Source organism: Anser cygnoides, chromosome Z (assembly GCF_040182565.1).
Source record: "Anser cygnoides isolate HZ-2024a breed goose chromosome Z, Taihu_goose_T2T_genome, whole genome shotgun sequence".
NCBI lineage: Eukaryota > Metazoa > Chordata > Aves > Anseriformes > Anatidae > Anser > Anser cygnoides.
The window spans coordinates 77,233,634-77,256,303 of NC_089912.1; the positions used below are offsets into that span (position 1 = coordinate 77,233,634).

Consider the following 22,670-nt stretch of genomic DNA (forward strand, 5'->3'; position numbering starts at 1 on the left):
GAAGCGAGCGGATGGATCTGCTGAATGAAAAGTCAGCCATGGGTAGGACATGCCTCTTTGCTTTGCTCATGAAAAACGTTTGGAGAAAGTCTGGCCTTGCCTCAATTTAGGTAAACACTTGGTAGAGGTAGATACTCCAGAGGAGACATATAAGCTAGTAGAATGTGTTAAACGAGAAAGGGAAGGGGCCAGAACTCTAGTCCAGAACTCGGGGCCCAATAACTTTGGGTTTGCAGAAGTCCCTGTCATGATATGAGCTTTGCTGTTCCAACAATGCTGTGCTTAGGGGTTGGGGCTCCATTAACTCCTTTCTCAGAAGCATCTGGAGAAGCATAGATGGTTCAGAAACAGAGCAACCAGTCATCTGATGACTGCGCATCAGAAAGTGGAGGATGACCAGAGAATAAGGACGTGTCAGGCCTAATGAAAATCATACTGGCTAAACACAGTTAGCAACAGCTGATTTAAAAAACAACAACTACAACAACAAAATGCTATTTCATCCTCTTCTGGCTCCCATGGGGTCAATGAGAATGAACCTCTTTTTTTGGTTTTGTCCTGGAACAGAGGAGCATCAGGCTTTGGGCCACTGAGAGGCTGCATGGGAAAAGCTCTCTGTAGACAGTACGTTGTGGGAGAAAAAAATATTTTAAATTAATTACTTTTTAAAAATAAGACTAAAATCAAAGAGATAGTTGGAGACAACTGCTTTGGCACCTGGGCTGAGACAGGATAAAGCTGTGAGTGCTGTGGACTCCATAGCCTCCTCTGCACAGCATTATCCTCAGTCTCTAGCTTTGGTGGGAGAAATGCTAGGTGACTCCTAACACACAAAAATTCATTTCCACAGCCTCTCTTTGTTGGACTACCTCATTACTCAGTTCTTCAAGGCAATTGCTAAATCTGGGAATTTCTCAATCAGTTGTTGGAGCCACAGCTGTTGCTATAGGGAGGTGATGGCTCCCGGCTCAACAGCCCTCACTGCAAACCCTACCCTTTTCTCGGCCATTGGCTGCATGGAGAATTTAGCCAGGGTAAGGGCTGAGTAATGACTTCATCGTTTGGACCCGCGTGCGGTATTCATCAGGCTGTGACAGGGCGGGATTGCAAGTGTTCTGACCATCTTCCAAGAGGCTTTCCGTGTAACATAATCTGGTAATGAATTTCACATAGAGGTGCAAAGGATGCAGATAAGCAACTCATTGCCTACCACTACTGTCTACATTCATTAGAGAGACAGATTGTTCAGCATCTACATAATCATGTGGAAAAGGTAAAAGACAAACAGGCAGGAAAGAGATTAAGGTAAGCAAAATTATTTTATATTTTTCTTATTTAAAAGAGAGGCAAAATAACACTGTTGATCAATGGCCTAATTTTTTCATTTCTTATGAATTATTATTGTTATTATTATTTTTATTATTGTTATTGTTATTATTATTATTATATTTTTATTCATTTAACTATTTTTTTAATGGAGAAATTGCTTGGAAATATGGTGTATGGAAAATCAGGACATTTTCAAGCTGTGCACCTCGCAGAGTGAGTAAACCGGGGTGTGATTCTCATTCTCGTTGCATGCTGCCAGCAGAACTAACATTTCAAGTCGATGGCCCCCTGGAAGAGGGATGTCTGTCCCACTGTCTCCAGGACATGCAGTGCCAAGCTTCTGGGTTGTATCCTGGCCTCCAGGTGAGAACTGAGATCAGGTTTCACATATACTAGCCTGTCTCACAGGAGTGTTTTTCATTGAAAACCATTCATTTTGGGGAGTAGTGTTTATTTTGCAGGTGAAAAATGTGGAGGCTTTTTTTTTTTTTTTCTTTTCGACAGATGGGAGGATCATAGGAGGTCAGGGTGAGGATTTGTGATGAGACTCAAAATGACTGACACGTGAATGTCACACATTCAAATTAAAAAGCTTTCAAAGGAATCAGTGAAAAAAACACTCTCATAGATTTTTCACAATCTGGTCAACAAGGGTGACCTGATCTGGTGTTTTCAGCCACTATCTGCCATGGGATTAATGGGTGATTGAACCATCATCATCCTGCCAAGACTAGTGAAGTACCGTTGTCAGGAGCTAGCGGCCATCTGTTCAGTAGAGATGTAGTATAAAAGCATAAAGAAATTAAAACAGGGGGGAGAGAAGAATAAAAACACATCTCTTGGTTGTTTCATATTTTGAATTTAAAGCATCCAAATAGTTATGATTTTCATAACATTTTTCCTAGAATATTTAGAAAGACAGTGGAATGAATAACCCTAATGAGAGTTTCAGCAACGGCACTTTGTTTATTCAGTAATATAATCTAAATAAACACTTTAGACAAAATATAGTTGTGCTTTTTCAACATTTCCTTTTTTTAAAAATAAAAAAAGATATGGAATTATCTGCAATTTTGACTCAAAAAATTAGTTTCTTCTCGTGGTCCTCCTGATACACAATACTTTTCAGCACTCAGAAGAGCTGCTGAAAATTTTCCGAAGGAGTAAATGTATTGTGAGGCAGCTTTACCAGTCCCAACCCAAATCTGTCAAGATACTTACTAAAATTTCAAGTGTACAGTATAAAATATGGCTTCTAAGGGTGGCAATTACAATGACACATGGATATACTGTCTGAGGTGAAATTTGTTTTGGTTCATACTTCCCCAGGTCCATTTTCTTTGGACAACAAGGTAAGGGTTCAACTCACCTGAACTCGCAGGATCAAAACAGAGGCCACGCTGCCCTCAAACAAGTATTATTTACATCAGAAGAACAGTACTCTGGCATGTCAGCAGTTGTAACTGACAATTACAAAGGCACTGCCAATGCTGGGTAACAAATCAGTTATTAGTAGAGGAGTCAGACGGCACTAATCTCTTCACCAGCTAGTCAGCACTTTCAAACAGCCCGTGGATATGGCAGATGCTGTTTACTTAGAACAGACTTCACAACTACTCTTTTAGCGAATGCTAGGAACAGTCAGTGGTCAAAATGTCATGTTGGTCCCTCTGAAGAGAAGTGTTCAAGCATCCCCCGCTCCACAGTGTGCTTTTCTCTCTTTGTTTTGTGACTGTGAAGTTGCATCCTTTTGGGCATCAGGTGGATTCCTTCTTCTTCTCTGTTCACTCGGAAAACTTATTTGAAATAAAAAAAGCTAATCCCCAAATACCGGTCTCCTTGGCTTCTTGGGTGGAGAAAATATTGCAATAAAGTGGTTGGGATAGTGCAGTTTCCCCAGGTCTACACAGAGCAGTGAGCCCACACCCAGAGCACCCTCTGCAGAGCTGCCAGTGCTTTTAGATGTCACTGTCACTGCTGGCAACAGGGACGGGGCAGGGAGAAGCCACTGCATGGAGGGGTATACTGAGCAACACCTAGTCAGCTATTTGCAGATCCACACCTTGTTGGCATACAGAAATAAGCTTGGGGTGCTAGTCCTGGGGTTTTTCATCACAAAAGTGCCAGGAGCTCTGGGCAGCAGGAGGGTGTGAGCAAGTGCTCCTGTCCTTGCTCAGGAAAGTGGAGCAAGACCAGCAAGCTACAACGGCCCATGTAACATCAGCGCTGCTGCCCAGGGCTGCCTCCTGGGGTAGGGCTCACCCTTGCCTTGTGCCAGGGTGTAAACCACCAGCACAGCCCCAGCGTCAGCAGGGCAGCTCACTGCTCGCAGCACTGTCTGTCACACTGGCCCTGATGTCTCTTCTCAGTGTGCTGACTTCTTTACAGAGAGGGATGATGTTATTTCTCCTTGTCTTTTTTGCCAATGCTGCCTGGACTAGCAAGGTGGGGCTTTTTTACTCGTGTGTCTTGTCCTAAAATCAGCCTTGCTCTAGCCTGCTGGGAGAAGGAGCACAGGGGCATGCACACACACACATGCATACGCACACACATGCACACGCACACATAGATACGTATGCATGTATATACACACACAGAGGCACCTTGCTGCATGAGAGCTGAGCACAGGTCTGCTGGGAGTAATGTGACACTCCTGAGCGTGGGGGCTGAAGATGACAAGAAAGCATCCTGCTTGGGGAAATAACAAAACAAGGAAATTCAGCAAAACTGTTCCTTTATGTAAATGCAAGTTGACAAGTGAGCAGCCAAGGAAAGGTCTTCCTCCATCTCCTTGCACTCCCCATACAGGGGCAAAACTGTGCTAGGTGCTCCAACTGAGAAACCCCCGCACGATTTCCTTGCATTGAGCTGGGCTGCGGCACGAATGGCGGGGGCCTTGCACTGCCCATTCTCTGTCCCACACACCTGAGAAGCAAAATGATTCCTTCTAACTCCTGATTACTTCTGGCATTAAATTTGTTGCTTGGGTTTTAAGTCTCACTTGTATATGTTGTTCCACTACTGAGACCATCAACCACTCTGCCAGAGGCAGCGCTGGAGCAATACAGGGGTCACTGATGGGGACAAGTGTGTCACCAAAAATATCTTAAGAAAACCTGAAAACTTTCTGGCAACATTCACCAGGGCTCAAGCTGCTTCAAATACTTCCCCTTGATTTGAATTCACTATTTCTTTATCTGTAGCATAGCTAAATCTATTTCCTTGATTCCCCTCAGTTTCAAATCCATTTTTTCACCCTTCAACGCCTTTTCTTGTGCTGGGAGATTTAAATCAGCCATCTGGGAGAGCTCAGAGCCATGACGGGTGAAGTACAAAACAGCGTCAGGATCATCACAAAGGAACTACCTGTCCGAGAGTTCTGCAAAGCCTGTGTCAGTCCTGTGAGGCACCTCTTGCTCTGGCTCTGACACTGCAGACCCCCTCCAGGACTGCTTTGAGGTGACACGTCCTACTGTGATCTGTCCATAGAGGATGCGAGAGGAGAAGGATGCCCAGCACAGCCAGCTTGGCTTGAAGCTAACTGAACTTGTTAAGGGACACGTGTGCCTGTCCCCAGAGCAGCTCCAATCAGCATTACTCTGTTTCAGGGCACTTTCAGTTGAATCAGGGCAGCTTTGGATTACAGATAACAATAAAGCCTTGACAGCTAAGACCTTCAGCTGTGTCAAAAGCATGTACATTTAATTAAAAGTAATAGCTGCAAGCTTACTTGTGAGAACATATAATATTCAACTACTCAACAATATATTATGTTCCAAACATTGCCTGGGCATTTATTTTCATATTAACACAGGAGCCCTCTTATACCTTAAACTCAGAATGAAATTTATTGGAATGCATGTTTAAGATCTGTATTATTTGTTTTTGTTGTTGTTTGTTTTATTTTTTTTAAACAATATAAGCTCTTGTGCATAAAATGTATTATGAATTTTCCCATTTGGAACCAGAAAAAAACAAGCCAGAGGTATAAGGTAATACAAGGTTTGATTTGGATTCTGATAGCTGAAGTAAAGTTGTATGAGCAACTGTAGGAAATAATGTATGCACCATTTATAAAACATATCATATGATCACAGTAATTTTTAACACTTTATAGCAATAGCAGTAAAAAAAAAAAAAAGGTAAAATTTAAGATTTTACATGTACTCCTTTCTGATATTCCCCTGAGTCAAATATTTGCAATTTCACTCAAATATAGAGAAGCTACTTGTTTGCTTGTTTTTTGAAAATAAGATCAATTAAGGGTAAACAGGACAGCACCAAGTAAGTTTGTCTTCTATTTTACCCCCTTCAAGTTATCAACACAAAGCGTGAAAACCCTTTGTGATGAACCATGTATGTCAGTGCAAGACTTCCATAATGCCATCAAGATGCTCCCACCAGTAATGCAATGCATCATGCCTGTGGTCTGCATGGAAGGAAACGTACCTCTCCACGCCTGTTACCCTGTCCTGGGTGCCACTTCTCCATGCCTGTTCCCTGCCTCTCTGCGCCATCTGCAACGCAGTGGGCTGCTGCTGCCTGCCTTGGCTGCGGGTGGTCATGATGCCATACACACAAGGTATTCTCCCTCCGCTCCCTTTAATTGTCAAAAAAATAAATGGTTTATCTCTTTGTGAAGGAAGGCTAGACAGACATAAATTGTTGTAGTGACCTTTTGCCCCATGATATTAGTGAATTATGCTGGTGCAGAGGTGGATTTAGGGATTTAGTAAATGGCAAACCCCTCTGGCCTTGATTACACTAATGCCTCCTTTAATCCCATCAGAGCTATGCAAATGAAATGTACTTCCTGTGTTCAGAAGACTGCTCCATCAGTTTTAAGCTGCAACCAGGCATACAATGTTGAAAAACTGTAACAGAAAGGCGTTCAGGCCACCTGTTGGGCAGATCTCCATGGGGTGATGGAGCGCCGTGCTGGGGGTGCTCGCGTGGCCAGCCACAGCAAGGCAGGGAGGCGGCACATGGCTGCTTCATCTCCCCTGCTCCCTGCACCCACAGAAAGGGCTTCTCTGGGGGCGCTGTCAGAGTCGAAGCTTGCCCTTAGATTCCTTTGATTTAATCCCACATAAATATTCAGGATCAACCTACAAGCCAATGGTGTTATATATGTATGTGTATATGTGTGTATATATATATATATATGTATAAATATATATATAAAGTGTGTATGTATGTATATATGTGTGTGTATATATATTTTATGTACATACATGTATATATTGGCATATATATATATGCATGTACAGCTCTGAAGAGCTAAGGATATTTGTAGATACCAAGGAGGCTTTGCTGTTCTTCTGCATATAGGAATTTGGAAGCTAAAAGCATCATCCTAAATGTGTAATTCCCACCCCTTATCTCACACTCCCCCCTTCCCCCAACCCCCCCCCCCAAAAAAAAGTATTAATTTAAGACTATCTAAAAAGTTATCTTGAGGTGCTGGGCTGTTGGAAATGTTTCAGTGGATGCCCAGAAGCTGGTATGTCCATCACCTTTTTCTGAGTACCGCCACAGGACGCGTTAGCCCAGGCTCAGCCGTGCTGGCACTGGCCCAACTGGGCATGCTAGCATGTGCTTATGTCCCAGCAGGTACCTAATCCTGCTTGATCCTCAGGATCACTGCTACTGAGGGCTTCTTCTGCTTCTGCCAGCACCAAAGAGGGCTTCTGTCATCCCTGTGCCCCAGAGTGCAGCACTGCTTGCACATTTTCCCTGTGCTGAATGAGAGTGATGGACACTGCCATGTGTTGGAGATCCTCCAGGTGTCCAGCTTAGCTGTGCATATTTTTTTACACAGGCTTGTGTCTTCTTTCTTACAGTGAGAGCTGGTGCATGCTCAGTTGTGCCTATCTCCAGTGAGGGCTGTGAAGATGTGAGCACCCCTTCTATCAGGGCTGGAGGATGGAGCACCACATTGCTGCTTCACAGCCACATGGACACAGGCATGCTGTATGGGCCACTAAATTAAATCTGCACTTCATGGTTTTTTTTTTTTTGTTTGTTTGTTTTTTTTAAAGTAAAATTCCCATGGACGAAACCTTAGGGGCTACCAAGGAATAGAAAAGCTGCAGCAGATGTGCGAGCAGCCGTCCTGTCCACAGGGGTTTGGGGCATGCCTTGGCCAAGGAGTCATGCTGGCTTTCAAGACCTGCATTGGACACCCAGGAGTGTTTGCAGGATCCGAGCACAATCCAACCTGTAGGCCAGGCACTTTTGTGCTACAGGCACCATTTGTACTTTCAATATGCATTGAACAACAACAAAAAAAACAGAGTTAAACAAATGGGATATAACTTGCAATTTATTCCATTTTTATCTACTCTGCATGCCTGTGGTTTTCTTGAATGTGTTTGCTATTCTAAATCAGTTACTGAAGAAATCAGATCCTACAAATAATTACTGACCTGTTGATTGTGAACAGCTAGTTCCAAGCACTTGACATTCAAAGTGTATTGGTAGCGTTTAACTAGGCACACAGTAGTACACGGAAGTATTTCTGCTGTTTTGCTGTATAATTCCTGAAATAAGCTTTTGGCTGCAGACAGAAACATCTATTAACTTTCGTAAAAGTTCTTTCTGGATTAATTCAAATTTGTTTCTCTTTGATAATATGCTTGCAATGTCTATTTATGAGAACATTGCTAGGAATTGATTTCAACAAAGGCCTGAATGTGGATGACACTAATTAGGATTCGCTGAGACCAATTTTCACCTTTTCATGTATTACTCCAATTCTACGATCAGGCTTAGCTTTGAGAAGGACAGCAAAGTAAAACTGGGAAATGACTCACCACTGAGCCTGACGCTTATTGTGAGCAAAGAAACTTAGTGCATCAAATAAAATGAATTAGTGCAAATTAGAATAGAAGTACCAATATTGACTACCTTTGAGCAAATGATATCAAATAGCCAAAAAAACAACACATAAAGAGCTTTGCTACACTTCACAGCAGATGTATAACAGCTGGATAAGGTAATTTTTTTCAATGGATTACATTTGGGATTAATTCAGTGGAAGCTCAGGAAGAAGTGACAAAACTGGGATTAGAGCTCTGATGGTTTGAGCATATTAAGCGAGGATAACCAACACAGCTCTGAAGAAAGGGTTGGCAGTCCATGACATGTAAGTGCCAGGCAATGGCGCTGAAATGGGAAACATCAGGAAGCGTACCTTACTTCCCTCAGCTATACCTCATCTTCAAAAAGTGTTGCCATCACTGGAAAACCATACCAAGCAGAGAGGCAGCTGTTGCAGGAGAGCTGTGGGGCAGATTAAAGCCACCAGGGTCCTTCCTCCCTTGCTTCAGGGTCTCACTTGACACACCAGAAAGAAGTGTGATGCTATGGTGAAACCCAGCCATAAATGAATCAGCGATGTCTGGAGCAGATTGTGCCTGGCCCATGAGAGCCTGGAGGTGTCACCTGGATAATAAGTTTGATTTGACCGCATGGGTGAGTTGGACAGCAGAAAAGGGCCTGGGGGTCCCGGTGGACTTGAGTCAGCAGTGTGCCATTGCCACAAAGAAGCATTCTGGGCTGCTTTAGGCAGAGTGTTGCCAGCAGGTCCAAGGGAGGTGATCCTTCCCCTCTACTCAGCACTGGTGAGGCCACACCTGGAATGCTGTGTCCAGTGGCTCCCAGTACAAGACACACCTGGACATAATGTAAAGAGTCCAACAAAGGGCCATGAAAATAATGAAAGGACTAGGAGTACAGGCTGGGAGAGCTGGGACTGTTCAGCCTGGAGAAGAGAAGGCCCAGTGGGGACCCCATCGATGTCTATAAACACCTGAAGAGAGGTGCAAAGAGGACAGAGCCATTTTTTTTGTAGTGGTGCCTAGTGCCAGGACAAGAGGCAATGGGCACAAACTGGAATGCAGGAGGTTCCCTCTGAACATCAGGAAACACATCTTTACCATGTGGGTGACACAGCACTGGCACAGGTTGCCCAGAGAGGTTGTGGAGTCTCTACCTTGGAGATCTTCAAAAGCTGCATGGAGAAGGTCCTGGGCAACCTGCTCTGGGTGTCCCTGCTTGAGGAGGGGTTGGGCCAGATGGTCCCAGAGGTCCCTTCAAACCTCAACCATTTTGTGATTCTGTGATTCTGTGATCTGTAGTCCGGACTAACTTTGTGGTTTTCAGTGAAGGAGATTTTTCTATGCAACTGCAAATACAGTGTCCTGTTTTGCCTATCATCTTCATGAGAGACGCAGTTGTATTTCCCATCAAAATAGGTATTCCTATCCCCACCACACTGTGCTGTGCATTTGTTAAGTGCTTCACAGCCTCCATCACCCCTTTATGCTGGCATCAGGGCAGTGCTGAGCAGATGTGGACAGATGTACTGGGATATCTCCCTCCTGGTCCTCCTCTCTTCCCACAGTAACCAGCTTCTCTTTCCCATTTTGTGGGCAAAGCAGTGTTGAGGGTGTTCCTCCAGAGCCCTTTTCATTCATGAGCAATGTTTCTCCTTTTTGCTTGGAAAGCTGGAGAGAGGAGAGCATCATCATGGGAGGCAGTGTCTGGGGTGTGCATGCAGGATGAATCACCCTCCACATCCCACTGGACCACCAGTCAGGCAGCAAAAACATTGCACAGGCAAAAGCACATACTGCTTGAGGCTGCCCCGAACCTGCCCTCCTGCCTGTACCCCAGAGAGCATGGGGTAGCTGATGCAGGAATGAGCAGACGATGCAAAGAAGCCTCCTGAGCTGTTCACATTTTGCATGGAGATGGTACCAGAAACCCAGAACAGCCCCTGTGCCCCACACTTCAGCAGTTTGCTTGTCACCCCAGGAGGTAGTAGCTGCACGGGAAGGCTGCAAAACTGCTGCACTCATTCATTTTATCCTTCCTGCTTAGTCTTGTCCTTGTTGCCACATCACTGCAGATTTTGTCTTTTTATAACTTCCAGCCTCCTCTGATAGGTCAATCTCAAAATCTACTCATCAGATAAGGGTTCTCTCCACCTGTCTTTTGCTAGGTTAGCCACCAAGAGAGCAGACTTAAAAAGCTATTTTTTTTTTTTTTTTTTTGGTCTAGATGTGTTCATTTGTTAATTGTTTTTTATACCTCAGTGATTCAGAGGCAGACTTGCAGGTGCTGGTCTTCCCTCTCGTCCTGCAGATGAACAAGGCAGGGAGTGCAACAAAGCATCAGAAAAATGAGACACATACAAACTATTAAAGTGAAACCAAGTTTGTAAGCTGTATATATACCACCTGGTAGCCAAATTTTCAGAAAATGAAAACTAAAGCCCTAACACCTGATAAATATCGTTAAGTATTTTTAGATGGGAAAGTAATTTCTCCTTTATACTAGTTATTAGGTGGACTTCTTAGCAAAAAAGCTACCTAATTTCACTGTGCTTCCTCTCTTTTCCAGTAAGACCACAGCTGAAGTGACAGATGACTCAACACCAGTGAGGAAGGTGACATCTGGCCCACAGGTCTCTCAGTGTGAAGAAATGGGGAAGATCTGTGAACACAGATGTTTCTAAAGCTGCTGTGAGTGGTTGGGAAATTCACCAGTTAACTCCTGTAAGAATTTCCTCAGAACATACACATAACCTATAAGTTTAAATTTGATATAGATTTTGATTCTTCAAGCTTTTATACTCACCTACTTTTAATTTACATTTTAAATGCCTTTTCCCCTGTTAATTCCACACAAATCAAAACTTTTTGCCTTGGAAAGCAAATTCTTTTATGTGTCTCACTAGGCATCCATTGGTGGTCTCAAGCACCTTTGAAAGTCCTGTGGGAGCCCAAATGATTTTTGAATAGCACTTTGTCTCTTAGTTTAGTGCCACAAGTTCCCTCAAGAGCCCATCTAGAGTAGCTGCCTGACTCAGTTGCCACAGCTGCTCAGGTATGTTAGTTTTTTTCAGTTCAGTGCACAATGCTGAATCTTTCTCCCTGTCATCCAGGGCTGCTGAAGCATGTCTCCTTGTCTGCCCAACAGAGAGAAACAGTTTTTTCTTCTAAGTAAGGGCACATTCTCATTGTGGCTTGTACCCAGGCTAGAACTGAGGGTTTCACTAAATGAGAGTGTCTCATTTTAAAAATTCTTATCATTCCTGAGCTGGCATCTTGCCTTTCCTTGGATCAGTGTTGGAGAACCAGCACAGAGTGACAAGGTGGTGCTGGACTTACACATCAATGGCACCTAAACCACTGAAGCACATTGTTTGACCGCATCCTGTGGTCCTTTTGCAAATTTTATCAATTCCTTGGCCCCTGTCTGTTTCAGACAGATGGGCCAGCCATTCTGCAAAAATCTGTATACAGTCTGTAGAGCCTCTGACCATGATGGAACAGCAATGGCTATAGATGGAACCCAATGGCTATAGTAGTAAGTCATACTTCTTAGCACGTGACCTAACAGTACAAAGTACTGCTGCATTAGACCATCAACAATCTTAACAGTAAATCCTCTGCATAAACCTGACAGAGGAAAAACTTGCAAAAATGTGCCACAGAAATGGCACGTATGTGCCTGTGTGTGAAGAGTGAGAAGGTGGATGTCACATGGTCTATTAAAAAATAACATCTTTATTGTTGCAAATAAGCCACAGCTTTTTATAACATCACTTGTTGCATAGCTGTTAACAAAAGGATGGAGGCCATTGGTAATAAGAAATGATGAAGCTGGTGGATTCAGCTGTGCTATATAATGATCTATTTTTAGAGTATTTTTTAATATTTTTTTCTTTAAACAAGTTAACAGGAATCTATATTTACTTGGCATCTGCCTCCACAAAAGTCCTCTTGCAAGCTCTCCCTCTCTCACAGTGTCCAGCTTTGTTTGTGTTGTTCCATTCCCTGATTTCTTCGGCACTTATGAGCTGGTGTGCAGATATTGTTAAACTACATATAAAAAAGTATCCAGTATAATATCATACAGCTTAAAATATGGAGCACAGACAAAATTAGATGTTTTTACCTGAAAAAAAAATGCTTTCAAGCACATTTCACAAATTAAGGATAGGGATTCTCAGTCCCAACCCAACCTATACTGCAGGGCTTTGACTTTTTGCATGATGCCTATGGTAACTCTAGAGTGGAGCCACCTGACTTCTTACCCGAAGTCAGGCTTTGCTCATGCCTTTCCACATACATAAAACAGCTAGAGTTGTGACATGTTCTGCCCTATGCGGAACCTGCAAAGACTAGAGAAATCCCATGCTGGGATTCCCTTTGTTATTTACAAGCATCTGTCTGGGAACTGCTGCCTTGTCCAGTAATTGTTGACTTTGGGCACAACTGCCTCCCTTCAAGATGTGGTCTGTGATAGTGGCACAGTGCTTCTCAGTTCTCCTCAGGTTCTGGGAATCTGAAGAAACTGGCATGGAAATGAGGCTTGGCACACAGTGAGGGTTAAATGCTGCAGGTCATGCTAGTAAATCAATTAGCAAGGAGGAGGTTGAGCTGGACTGTTGCCATGTTCAGATGACCATTTGGTGGGTTAGCAACCTTTCAGGCCATAGCCTGTTGGTTCATTGAAGAACCACCCCCCAGCACTTCAGCACAACAACTAACACTTTCGTAGCACTCTCCCAGCCCAGAATTTACTCTACCAGAGGTGGAAACATATAATGGTTTAGGTTGGAAGGGATCTTAAAGATCATCTTATTCCAACCTAAAATGGAATACTTACTTTATGACCTTAAAGATCATCTAATGCCACCCACTAGATCAGGTTGCGCAAGGCCCCATGCAGCCTGGCTGTAAACACCTCCAGGGACAGGGTGTCCATAGCTTCTCTGGGCAACCTCTGCCAGTGCCTCACCACCCTCTGAGTGAAGAATTTCTTCCTTATGTGTAATCTAAATGTACCATCTTTTAATTTAAAGCTTTTAAAAGTTTTACTTCTTATCCTATCACTATGCTCCCTGGTAAACTGTCCCTTCTCAGCTTTCTTACAGGCCCCCTTTGGGTGCTGGGAGCCTGCTTTAAGGCCTCCCCAGAGCCTTCTCTTCTCCGGGCTGAACAACCCTAACTGTCCCAGACCTGGACGCAGCACTCCAAGTGAGGCCTCACAAGGTCAGAGCAGAGGGGGACAATCACCTCCCTCAGCTTGATGGCCGCTCCTCTGTTGGTGCAGCCCAGGATGTAGTTCACCTTTTGGGCTGCAAACATGCACTGCTGGCTCATGTTGAGCTTTTTATCCACCAGAACCCCCAAATCTTCTCTGCAGGGCTGCTCTCAGTGAATTCTTCTCCCAGTCTGTACTCATTTTGGGGATTGCCCTGATCTAGGTGCAGCACCTTGCAGTTGGCCCTGTGGAACCTCCTGAGGTTCGCACAGGCCCACCTCTCAGGCCTGTCCAGGTCCCTCTGGATTGTATGCCCTTCCTCCATCATGTCAACCATACCACCATGCTTGGTGTCATTGGCAAAGGGAATTGATATTGCCAAAGTTAGGAGTAGATGAACCCAGAAGTCGTCAGGAGCCATCTACCAGCAGAGCAGCATCTTGCCTATGGAGTGATGGATTTCTTGGGTGTTAAAGCACATTTCTACAGAGTGTGCTCTTGTAGTCTACACCCATAGAAGAAAATGTGAAAAATGTGTTGATGTCTGAGCGGACAGGACAGGATAAATGTAGCGATACACAATAGCTTCTCTGAATATACTAACTGACACTGCCAGCAGGTACACAATGGGTTTATGAACCACTGAAAATTGCAGAAAAACTTCAATCACAAGAGAAATCTGGGGGTCATCTTGACTAACCTTTTGCTCCGAGCATGATGTTCGAAGTTAGTATCTGCAGACATGAATAATATCTCCCATTTATATGACAACATTTAATTTCTTAGGAGTCTGGAGTGTTTTATAATGCATCGCCACAAATGATTACATCCACTACCAGAAATCTCATAGGTGATTTTGAGGTGGAATGTAACAATTCCCTGCAGCATGTAGAGAAACTTCCTAAAAGCTTAACAGGTGCTAAAAAAGCACTTCATTTCTCCTCATCATAAACCTTTCATCCTCTCTCCATTGAGTGCCTCCTTATTGGTAATTACATCTAACTTGCATCACAAGCCCCTTGTTTTCCCTGAAAACAGGAGGTGGTTAGCATTCTGAAACAGGGCCGTTTTCTAAGAAAATCTCTAGGGGAAACTGCTTGTTCCCTCTAATACCAGACCCTGCTTTCTTTTATGGAACAGAAGAGAGATGGGAAGAGAAAAAAAAATCTCTACAAAAACTTTAGATGTATCCTAGTACACATGGTATTAGTATGTCTCAGCTATGGAAGAACATCAAAGGTCTCACTCTGCCCTTTAACACAGCAATGAAAAACAGTTAAACAGAATGATAATTATCTTCTCAGACCTTTTTTTTTTTTTAACTGATGGATATGCATTATCTAATTACAGGGATTGGGTGTGAATTTTCATTTAGCATACAGACTGTCATTTCAGACACAATACTCCCTGGTTTTTGCTTGCAGCAAAAATAGAAAATGCCTTTCCCTGATGTGAAAAACTCAGATCATTCTTGGTCAGTGGGCTAGTGGCCCAGACTGCCCAAGCACCAGCCCACTGCAAGGGGAAGGTACATGGGCTGCATGGATTTGGCCAAGCCATAATTTGAGCAAGATAGGGATGGCTGTCAGATAAAACCCCAGAGGAGTCTGAAAACCTCAGGGTTCAAAGGGAACAGAGACTGCATGCTGCTATATGGAAGCATGTGTTCAATAGCCACAGACTGGGAAGGCTTATCTGAGTACCTTCTGCATAGAAAAGGAAATCTGCTTCTTGGATAATTATTTAGTAAAGACAAAATCTGGGCAGTGATTGGAATGCTGCAAAAGCCAATGTTGAAATTGGATGTAGTCACGTTTTCCTTTCCTCCAAAGAGAAATACCAGACAATTTCTTTTGAGTCATTGGGCAAGCAACCAAAACGACCAAACGAGTGTTTTCTAGATATCATTATCGATAGCACATGGCTGGCGCTTCAACATGTCCGCCCCCTCCCAGGCCGCCATGCTGGGCCCCCTGAGCATGCAGAGAGCTTGGTGCCGCTGGCACCTCCTGTGACCATGCCGAGGATCCTCCGGTGAAACGCCAAGATTGTGAAAATGGGGAAGGCCAGTCCCGTCTTGCTAGCTGGCACAGGGGCCACAGCAGAGATATGAGGAACTTCGCCTTCCAAGTACAAAATGATTGCTGGCAGTACACCGTGAACATGTCAGCTTAGGGGAATATATTAAGAAAAGGCCCATCAGTGGTTTTCTTTCTTTAAATGGTAGCCACTGAAAAGTTATGCAAACACTTCAGCTGTGGAATATATAATCTGACGTTTGGCAGGGCTCCTCTGTTGATCCAAGGGGTGAAGTATGCAGTGGATGGCTAGCAGTTGTTTCAGTGCTTATTCAAAATGATAAACTATATTAAATGTGTTTTTTTACCCCCTCTTCTGCTTTAACCAGGTCACTCCCCGTAAATAAACCCGATTCCCTTGTTTTCTAGCAATGAAACACTCTTTCAGAGGCCACAGGCTAGTGCAGAGGGAGCTGCAAGAAGGAGTCTGTGAGGGACAGGGAGAATCAGCCTGTGGCTAGAGATGAAAATGAGCCTAAACCAGAGCCAGTTATCTGAAACAGGCACCCAAGCAAACACAGTTGGTTTTAATAAAGCAATTTCCCGATCCAAGCCACCCGAGTTAAACAGCTGGTCAAAGAGGTGCTGCTAAATCAAAATCATTTCAGTTTCTGCCCATTTCTTGTCAAAATAGAGATGGACAAAATCAGAGCCTGTCTGTGGAACTTGCCACTGTTTTCACAAGTTTTGGGGTACTGGTTGGAATTGATAAAGGGGTTGATTTTGCAACCCTTCTCCTTACCCTCTTCTCCTCTGCTGGCTTTCTCCCCACAGCCATCAATTTCTCCCACCCAGCCCCTCTTTGGGAAAAAAAAAAAAAAAAGAAAAAAAAAAAGGGGGGGAAAAAACTCACAGGTTGTGTCTTAAGAAGTTACTCAGATTTCACTCACTGCCTGACAAGGTATAAAGGATAAATAAAGAAACCATGCTTCCCACAGAAGCCCCTACAGCACCTGATATAACACTCAGACTGTGCAGCTTCTGAGGAAATGAAACCTCGCTGACTGTGTGTATTCTTTTTATTACCCTTTGAGGTAAAAAAATGAAAGGCCTGATTAAAATAAAATATTAGTTTAAGCTTTTCAACATGTTTTCTTTCTGAGTGTATTTCTGTTGTGTGAACACTCACCTACTAGTTCATTTGAAAGAGTTAATCTCTTTGTAAATGAAATGAATTTTGAGTATGAGAAACAGCTACATGGCATGAAAAGTCTTACAGCCCTTCCTTAAATTAAAAAAGCAGAATGCACTCAAAAAAAAAAAAAAAAAAAAAAAAGGAAGTTGAGATACTCAGTAAACTCAGTAAACAGGATAAATATGAATTTATTAGCTATGTATCATTCTGTTGCTGCAAGATAGTCCTTACATTATTTGAAAAATTAGAGGGAATTTGAATGGAATGCTTATCCTGAGAAGGAAAATCAGGGACTGAATAAATATGTGAGGACAACACCACAAAATACTTCAATACCACTGGAAAACAACTACACAAATTGGAAATCATGGATTATTGTCATTTTCTGGTCAAAGCTACACATTTATGTTTCCTATGATTTTCTGATAGTTGCTTGCCCATATGCCTGTTATTCAGAGCATTTGAAACTACTGTGGGTTGATAATGGGTACCTCTTTGAACTGTGTCCAAAAGCCCATAACAACTCCCTTCTTGTCCTGCATGGTGTTAGCACCTACTTCAGTCATCACAGGAGCCTTGCTTTCCGTCAGCCAGGTCTATTTGTGTTTCCCTGTTTGTTTTGTTACAATACTGTTTTGTGGTTCCTCCCCAAGGCCTTCTTGAGATAAAAGGGCTAAAATGGGTGATGGAAACCTTTGGTCCCACATATCATACAAGTCTGTGCTATGTTCCCTCTTCTGATTTTTCTTTCACATCCTGGAAATGGACTCACATCCACAAGCATACCCACAGACAGAAACTTCACATCCTGCCACTAGGCTTTGAGGAATATAAAATATATTGTATCCTTGTGGTTGAAGGAACCCTGTGGAAATAAATCCAACCCAACCAGCGTATGGTGACTTTGTATGAAATATTACCCAAAGTAGTCTCGATGCTACATAGCATCTGCTGAATCAAAGAGAAATGAAGGAAGGAAGCCATCATTTAAAACACATAAAGGAATAAAAGATGTTAAGGATGAGACTGCTTTTTTTTTTTTTTTTTTTTTTTTGTGAGAATGAATTATGCTCCATGTTCCTTGCAGCATTCTTTGCTCAAATACAGCAGCTATAACTAAGACATCTGCACAGCACTGGTAATACTTACTCCACAAAGGAAAAGCCATGCATAAGTCCATCAGCTTTGCTGGGGAGAAAATTGCTTTTGGTGTCCACCAACAGTGAATGGCTGGGTGATAAACAGTCATGATGAAATTTAATGTTGAAAAGAGCTTTTTGTATTAAGCACACAGGAGAAAAACAGTCCTAAGCTTACATACATATGGATAGACTCTAACTGAGCAAAAGTCTCTCAAGAAGAAATCCAGGAAGACTGGAATCACTGGAGACAACCCTTCACTAGCACCAGTTCCATGCCAAGAAATCTGGATGTGAGGATTTGTTAAAGAGAAAACGAGAAGCCAGCAGAAGAGAAAGTGTCACGTGCCATCACAGAAAGCAGAAAGATGTTTATTCCAGCAATACTACATTCAATAGAGGTTACCCATGCCCAGAAAGAAAGAAGTTTAAAAAAAAAAAAAAAAGTGTGATGAGGAAGATATAGGAATGTGGAGTGGCTTCTGTACGGGGACAGTGATCAGCCATCATCCCTGGCTTGGAGAGGAGGAAACAGAGCTGATATGCTGGGCATCCATCATTGCCGAATTGTGTGAGCTGCTGGCCTGCCCCAGCGGGGATGTCTGAGTGCAGGTGGGTCATGCGCTGCACAGCGTGATGTGGAAATTTGGCAGGGCGGCTGTGTGAGGTTGCTGTCATGCCCAGGCAAGACAGAGACAGAGGGGGAAGAATGCGAGCCCTCTCTTTCGAAGGGCTCGGTGTGACGGGTGCGGTGCAGAGGAGAGGAGAGTTAGAAACGTGCCACCTTGTCTGGATGAGGGCCGGGTCCCAGCAGGGAGCGCCTCGCATTCCCTTCCCTGCCTTCCCACATGCTGGCACCAGGCCTCTTGCTGGTGCCGGATGGTGTTTAGCATGGTGGGTGGCTTCTCAGCCCATGCCGTCTTGTGTTTGGGGTGGGAAAGAAAGGCCAGACCCCCTGCTTGCCTGCCGGCACGGTAGGCAGGAGAGTGACTCAGCTGGGACGTTCTGCCCTCCTTGTGCTCTGGCCTTTGCAATGCCAAGCGCTGTCCTGTGAAACAAGGGCAGGTCAGAATCCTGTCACGGTCTGGAGGTTTATCAGAAGTGTATCAGAAGTAACACAGCCGCTGGAAAGCGGTCTGGAGTGCCCACGAGAAAAGTTTTATTGTGCTTCTTTCTTCCAGCTGGGCTGGAGTTGCTGTAAGAACGTTTTCTTTCTCTCCCTCCCTTTCGACATCTGACAACTCAACTTCTGCCTGGAGCCTGGAAGCCTAGAGGTTGGTAAAAAGTAATCAAGAAGTAATTACCCTTTCAGAAATAATTCAGTTCAGGTTTGGATACAATTTTGGATGAAGGCTTGAGGGCAATGGAGAATTTTTATTGTATTGGAGTCTTTTGGCTTCGCCTTTGGCAGCATAAGCTAGGCTGTGTTTTAGCTTGCTCATTAGGGCAGAATAAACTGGCTAAGAGGAGTGCATGTGAGCGTGTATTTGTAACAAAGTTACATTAAATTCAGTGTTCTTTAACTGTCCTCTCTCCTGTCTTTAAAGAGAACAGTTTGAGTTTTCAAGTCCTTGCTACTTTCCATGAACCCTTCATTTTTAATGAAAACATTTCCCTCTTCGATTCTCAGGTTTCATCGAGCAGCTATTTTCTGTTGCGGAGATGGAGAGCTGGGGTCAGTGCTTACCCAGCCAGACCGAGGCCTGGCTCGCATCACCGCCCTCTGACGCCAACCACCAGCCTGCTTCTGTGGGACCAGATGTGGCAAGTGGGCTCCTCTGGCTGCCCATCCCAGCAGATAATAGTGTTAAATGAAGCTTTGGAGGCTGAGTCCCTTCTGTAACAGCTCTGATACACATAAAATAGCTGCCTAGCCTCCACTGCGTGGGCCTTCCATGTCTCCGCTCCCTTCTGCAGCTCTAGGGGACTCTCCTGCTCACACATGCTGGGTAGGAGCTATTGGAGGGCCCTGTGACCCCACACAGCACACCGGTGTCCTCACCAGCAACCAGGGCTGGGCTGCGCTGCAGGAGGCCAGGCTGGACGTGGGGCTCCAGGGAAACACGGTTCAGACAGTAGCTGTATTATAGTTCAGTCCCTAGCTTGTCCCAGGGAATAAATTGTCCTTCACTCTGGGCTTGAGGGTAAACCCACAGCTGAGTCCTCAGCGAACCCAGAGTGCAGAGATAAAGCAAACCAGATGTGTGATTTCCTGAGTCTCTGGCATGAACCTCACATGCAGAGGGGCTGCTCCTGGAGGCAGCTATTGCTGTTATACCACTGTTGAAAACAACCATGTTCTCATCTCAATACAGCCCAAATCCTGTTGCAGCACACCATGCACCATGTAACGCAAGGAAGACAAGACAAGAGATGCCTTCCCTGCTGCAACCTGGCCCAGCTGGACAAGACACTGTAAAGAGTGCCATGGGGTGCTGTAAATCCTTTGCAGCCAGTCTGCCACTTCCTTCAGGCCCAAGCTGTGCCATCCTGCAGCAGGACAGCTTGTGGCAGGAGTATGCTTGCTTCATGAAGATGTCAGCCACGCAGCTAGTGGCTGGAGTGAACGAAGTGTCATGCCCATCAGATACCTTTGAAGTGGATGTGAGTTTTTTTCACAGCCTCTCTTTACTTCTTAATTAGATCGTAAGCTTGGTGATCAGCCCTCCAGCCTGAGCCTGCACAGCTCCCAGAAGGACTTTGGTCCAGAACTGGTGAACTTCCTTTGAGGCATAGGGCAGTGTTTTCTCAGAGAGCCTACTTCCATGTACGACAGCCACCCATATGTGAAGCAGTCCCAGCACCACCCTTTCCTCCTCCTTATGGCTTTGGAGCAGAGTAAGCTGGCTGCAGACCAGCAAAGCAAGTAAGAATATGCTTAATTTTAAGCACGTGACTAACTTTAGTGGAGCTGATGATGGGTCTGCTCCTGGGTATACTTAGATGGGGATTCATATCCTAATATCTGACAGCATGGGTGCTCAGCATGTTGTTTCTGCAGGGCTCTGGAGCCATCCTGGTCAGCCTGGTGCTTGCAGCCTGCGTGCAGAGTAGGCTGGAGCGCTGTGCCAGAGGCTGGCCACAGGGTTCCAACAGTGGCACTGCTCCCTAGCCCCCAGTGGCATATTCCCACCTGCCTCAGTGCAAGAGGAACTGGGAACATCGTGGGCCCAGGATGTACGCGATAAACATCTTCATACTTCTCTGCCTTTCTCCTTCACCCTCCTTTTGTTCTACATAGCTTTGCTGGGGCCCTGGGTCTGGGCTGGGCTCTTAGCTCCCTTACAGATCAGAACTAACAGCACATAAATCAGTGATGCTACCCTGGCTTTACATCAGAAGGGAAGAAAACATCCCTTTCCCTGCAGCTTGCATGGCTGCCCATCTTCTCCCTGCTGCCCGGACGGGCAAGTGTGATGGGCAAAACTCTGGGGACCATCTCACTGCATAGTGCCACCTGCTCCGTAGCCCTTTTTTGTTCCCCATTGCATGGAGTGGACTGCAAAAGCCCTAACACTTCCCAACTCCTTGGCATGGCTGAGGCCCCATTCCTACTAGCGGAGCCTGGCCTCCAGGGCTCAGCTTGTAGTAACGATCCTGCAGATTCTGCCTTCCTGTTGTTTGCGTGCAGTCAGTTCACAGTGCTTTGCAATCTAGCATGCAATCATTTTAATGGCTAAACCCAGGCTGTTTGAGTTTCACACGCCAAGCAGCTTCAAGGCAAAAGAGCTGACGTGTTCCAATTCGTCCCTGCAAGCTTTAGCTTTCCTCCACGTGTTTCACCAGGCCTCACGAGCAGCTAGCGGTGGGGACCTGGGTCCCACTGCTGCCTGTCTACATAGTTAGGCAGCTTGCAGCCTTTCCTCAGGCCAGACCCACGCTGAAAGCAAAGGATTAAATCCTCAGGGCTTGTTCTTGGAGATTTTAATTTTGCTTCCCTCATTCCTCTTTGGACAAAGATCCATTATACTGAAAGAGATTTTTTCAAAGTGCAGCTATAGTCAACAGAAGTTCAACGTGAATAAAGACCTTTGCTTTAAAGACAAGCCAAAGATAGTTAAATATGCTTTGCACTGAGTACAAACTCTTCATCATATTGGGAAGTTTCCAGCTCTGCTAGCAATGGGATCCACAAAAGAGCAAAGATAGGCAGGTAGACAATTTTAAAAAAGAAGGCATAATTCCCTTGGCACTCCCCCAGTTATTTGAAGATACCATCTTGGGTCTGGTTGAAGTATCAACTAAACAGAGAAATACACCATGGCTTACTTGTTTGATTTGGGTTTAACCCAGTGGTCCTGTATGTCATTCATCATGCAGTTCCAAATGGCCATTACCAAAATTCATGTGTGCATTTCATGAGCTTGCAGTTAATGAGATGTATGTGCTGCTACAGTGTGGTGCAAATCCACAATGATCCCACTTGTGAGCAAGTGTCCTGGGCTCCTTGTGCTCTGGTTGTTTGTAATAACCTCATTTCAGAGGCTCAGAAGTTGAGTTCTTACTTTTTTTTTTTTTCTTTTAATGCCAGAATTTCAACTTTTAACTTGGAATGAAGCAGACATGTGGAGTTTTTTATTCCAAGCTGTGTTTGTGGGCTACCATTATGGTACTTACAGTGTGGACTTAAAGTAAAATAATTCATTGTGACATTATACTCCCTTTAGAGATGACATTTTGCTGCCCTTATTTCCTTGGCTTTCTGGAGCTGTTCTGACTATAGAACCTACTTCCTTATTGTGAACAGTGACCTTGATTCTTTATTAATAGTTGGTTTGCATTAACTACAGCCCAGTTAAAAAAAAAAAAAGTAATCATGAATAATTTTGCATATCTTGAAATTTTCTTGTATTTCAGCATGACTGATCCACCACCTGAGACTTCTTATCAAAAGCAAGTGGTTTTTGACTGCCATCCATCACCGATACT

General features: G+C 44.3%; 2 long non-coding RNA genes across 2 annotated transcripts in view; both read left to right on the forward strand.

Annotated features, from left to right (window-relative positions):
* The window catches only part of LOC136789018 (uncharacterized), a 9,451-nt gene extending 2,113 nt beyond the window's left edge, over positions 1-7,338 (forward strand). Inside the window, exons 1-4 of the long non-coding RNA XR_010827720.1 lie at positions 1-1,305; positions 1,592-1,692; positions 5,646-5,911; positions 7,173-7,338. The exon at positions 1-1,305 is cut by the window's left edge and continues 2,113 nt beyond it. This is a non-coding gene — a long non-coding RNA (uncharacterized lncRNA). The remainder of the gene's footprint in view (positions 1,306-1,591; positions 1,693-5,645; positions 5,912-7,172) is intronic.
* A 6,056-nt stretch (positions 7,339-13,394) lies between these two features.
* On the forward strand, positions 13,395-20,570 carry LOC125184794 (uncharacterized). The gene is made up of 3 exons (XR_007169224.2): positions 13,395-18,353; positions 18,923-19,015; positions 19,372-20,570. It is a non-coding gene; the product is annotated as an uncharacterized lncRNA (long non-coding RNA).
* Positions 20,571-22,670: the final 2,100 nt, after the last annotated feature.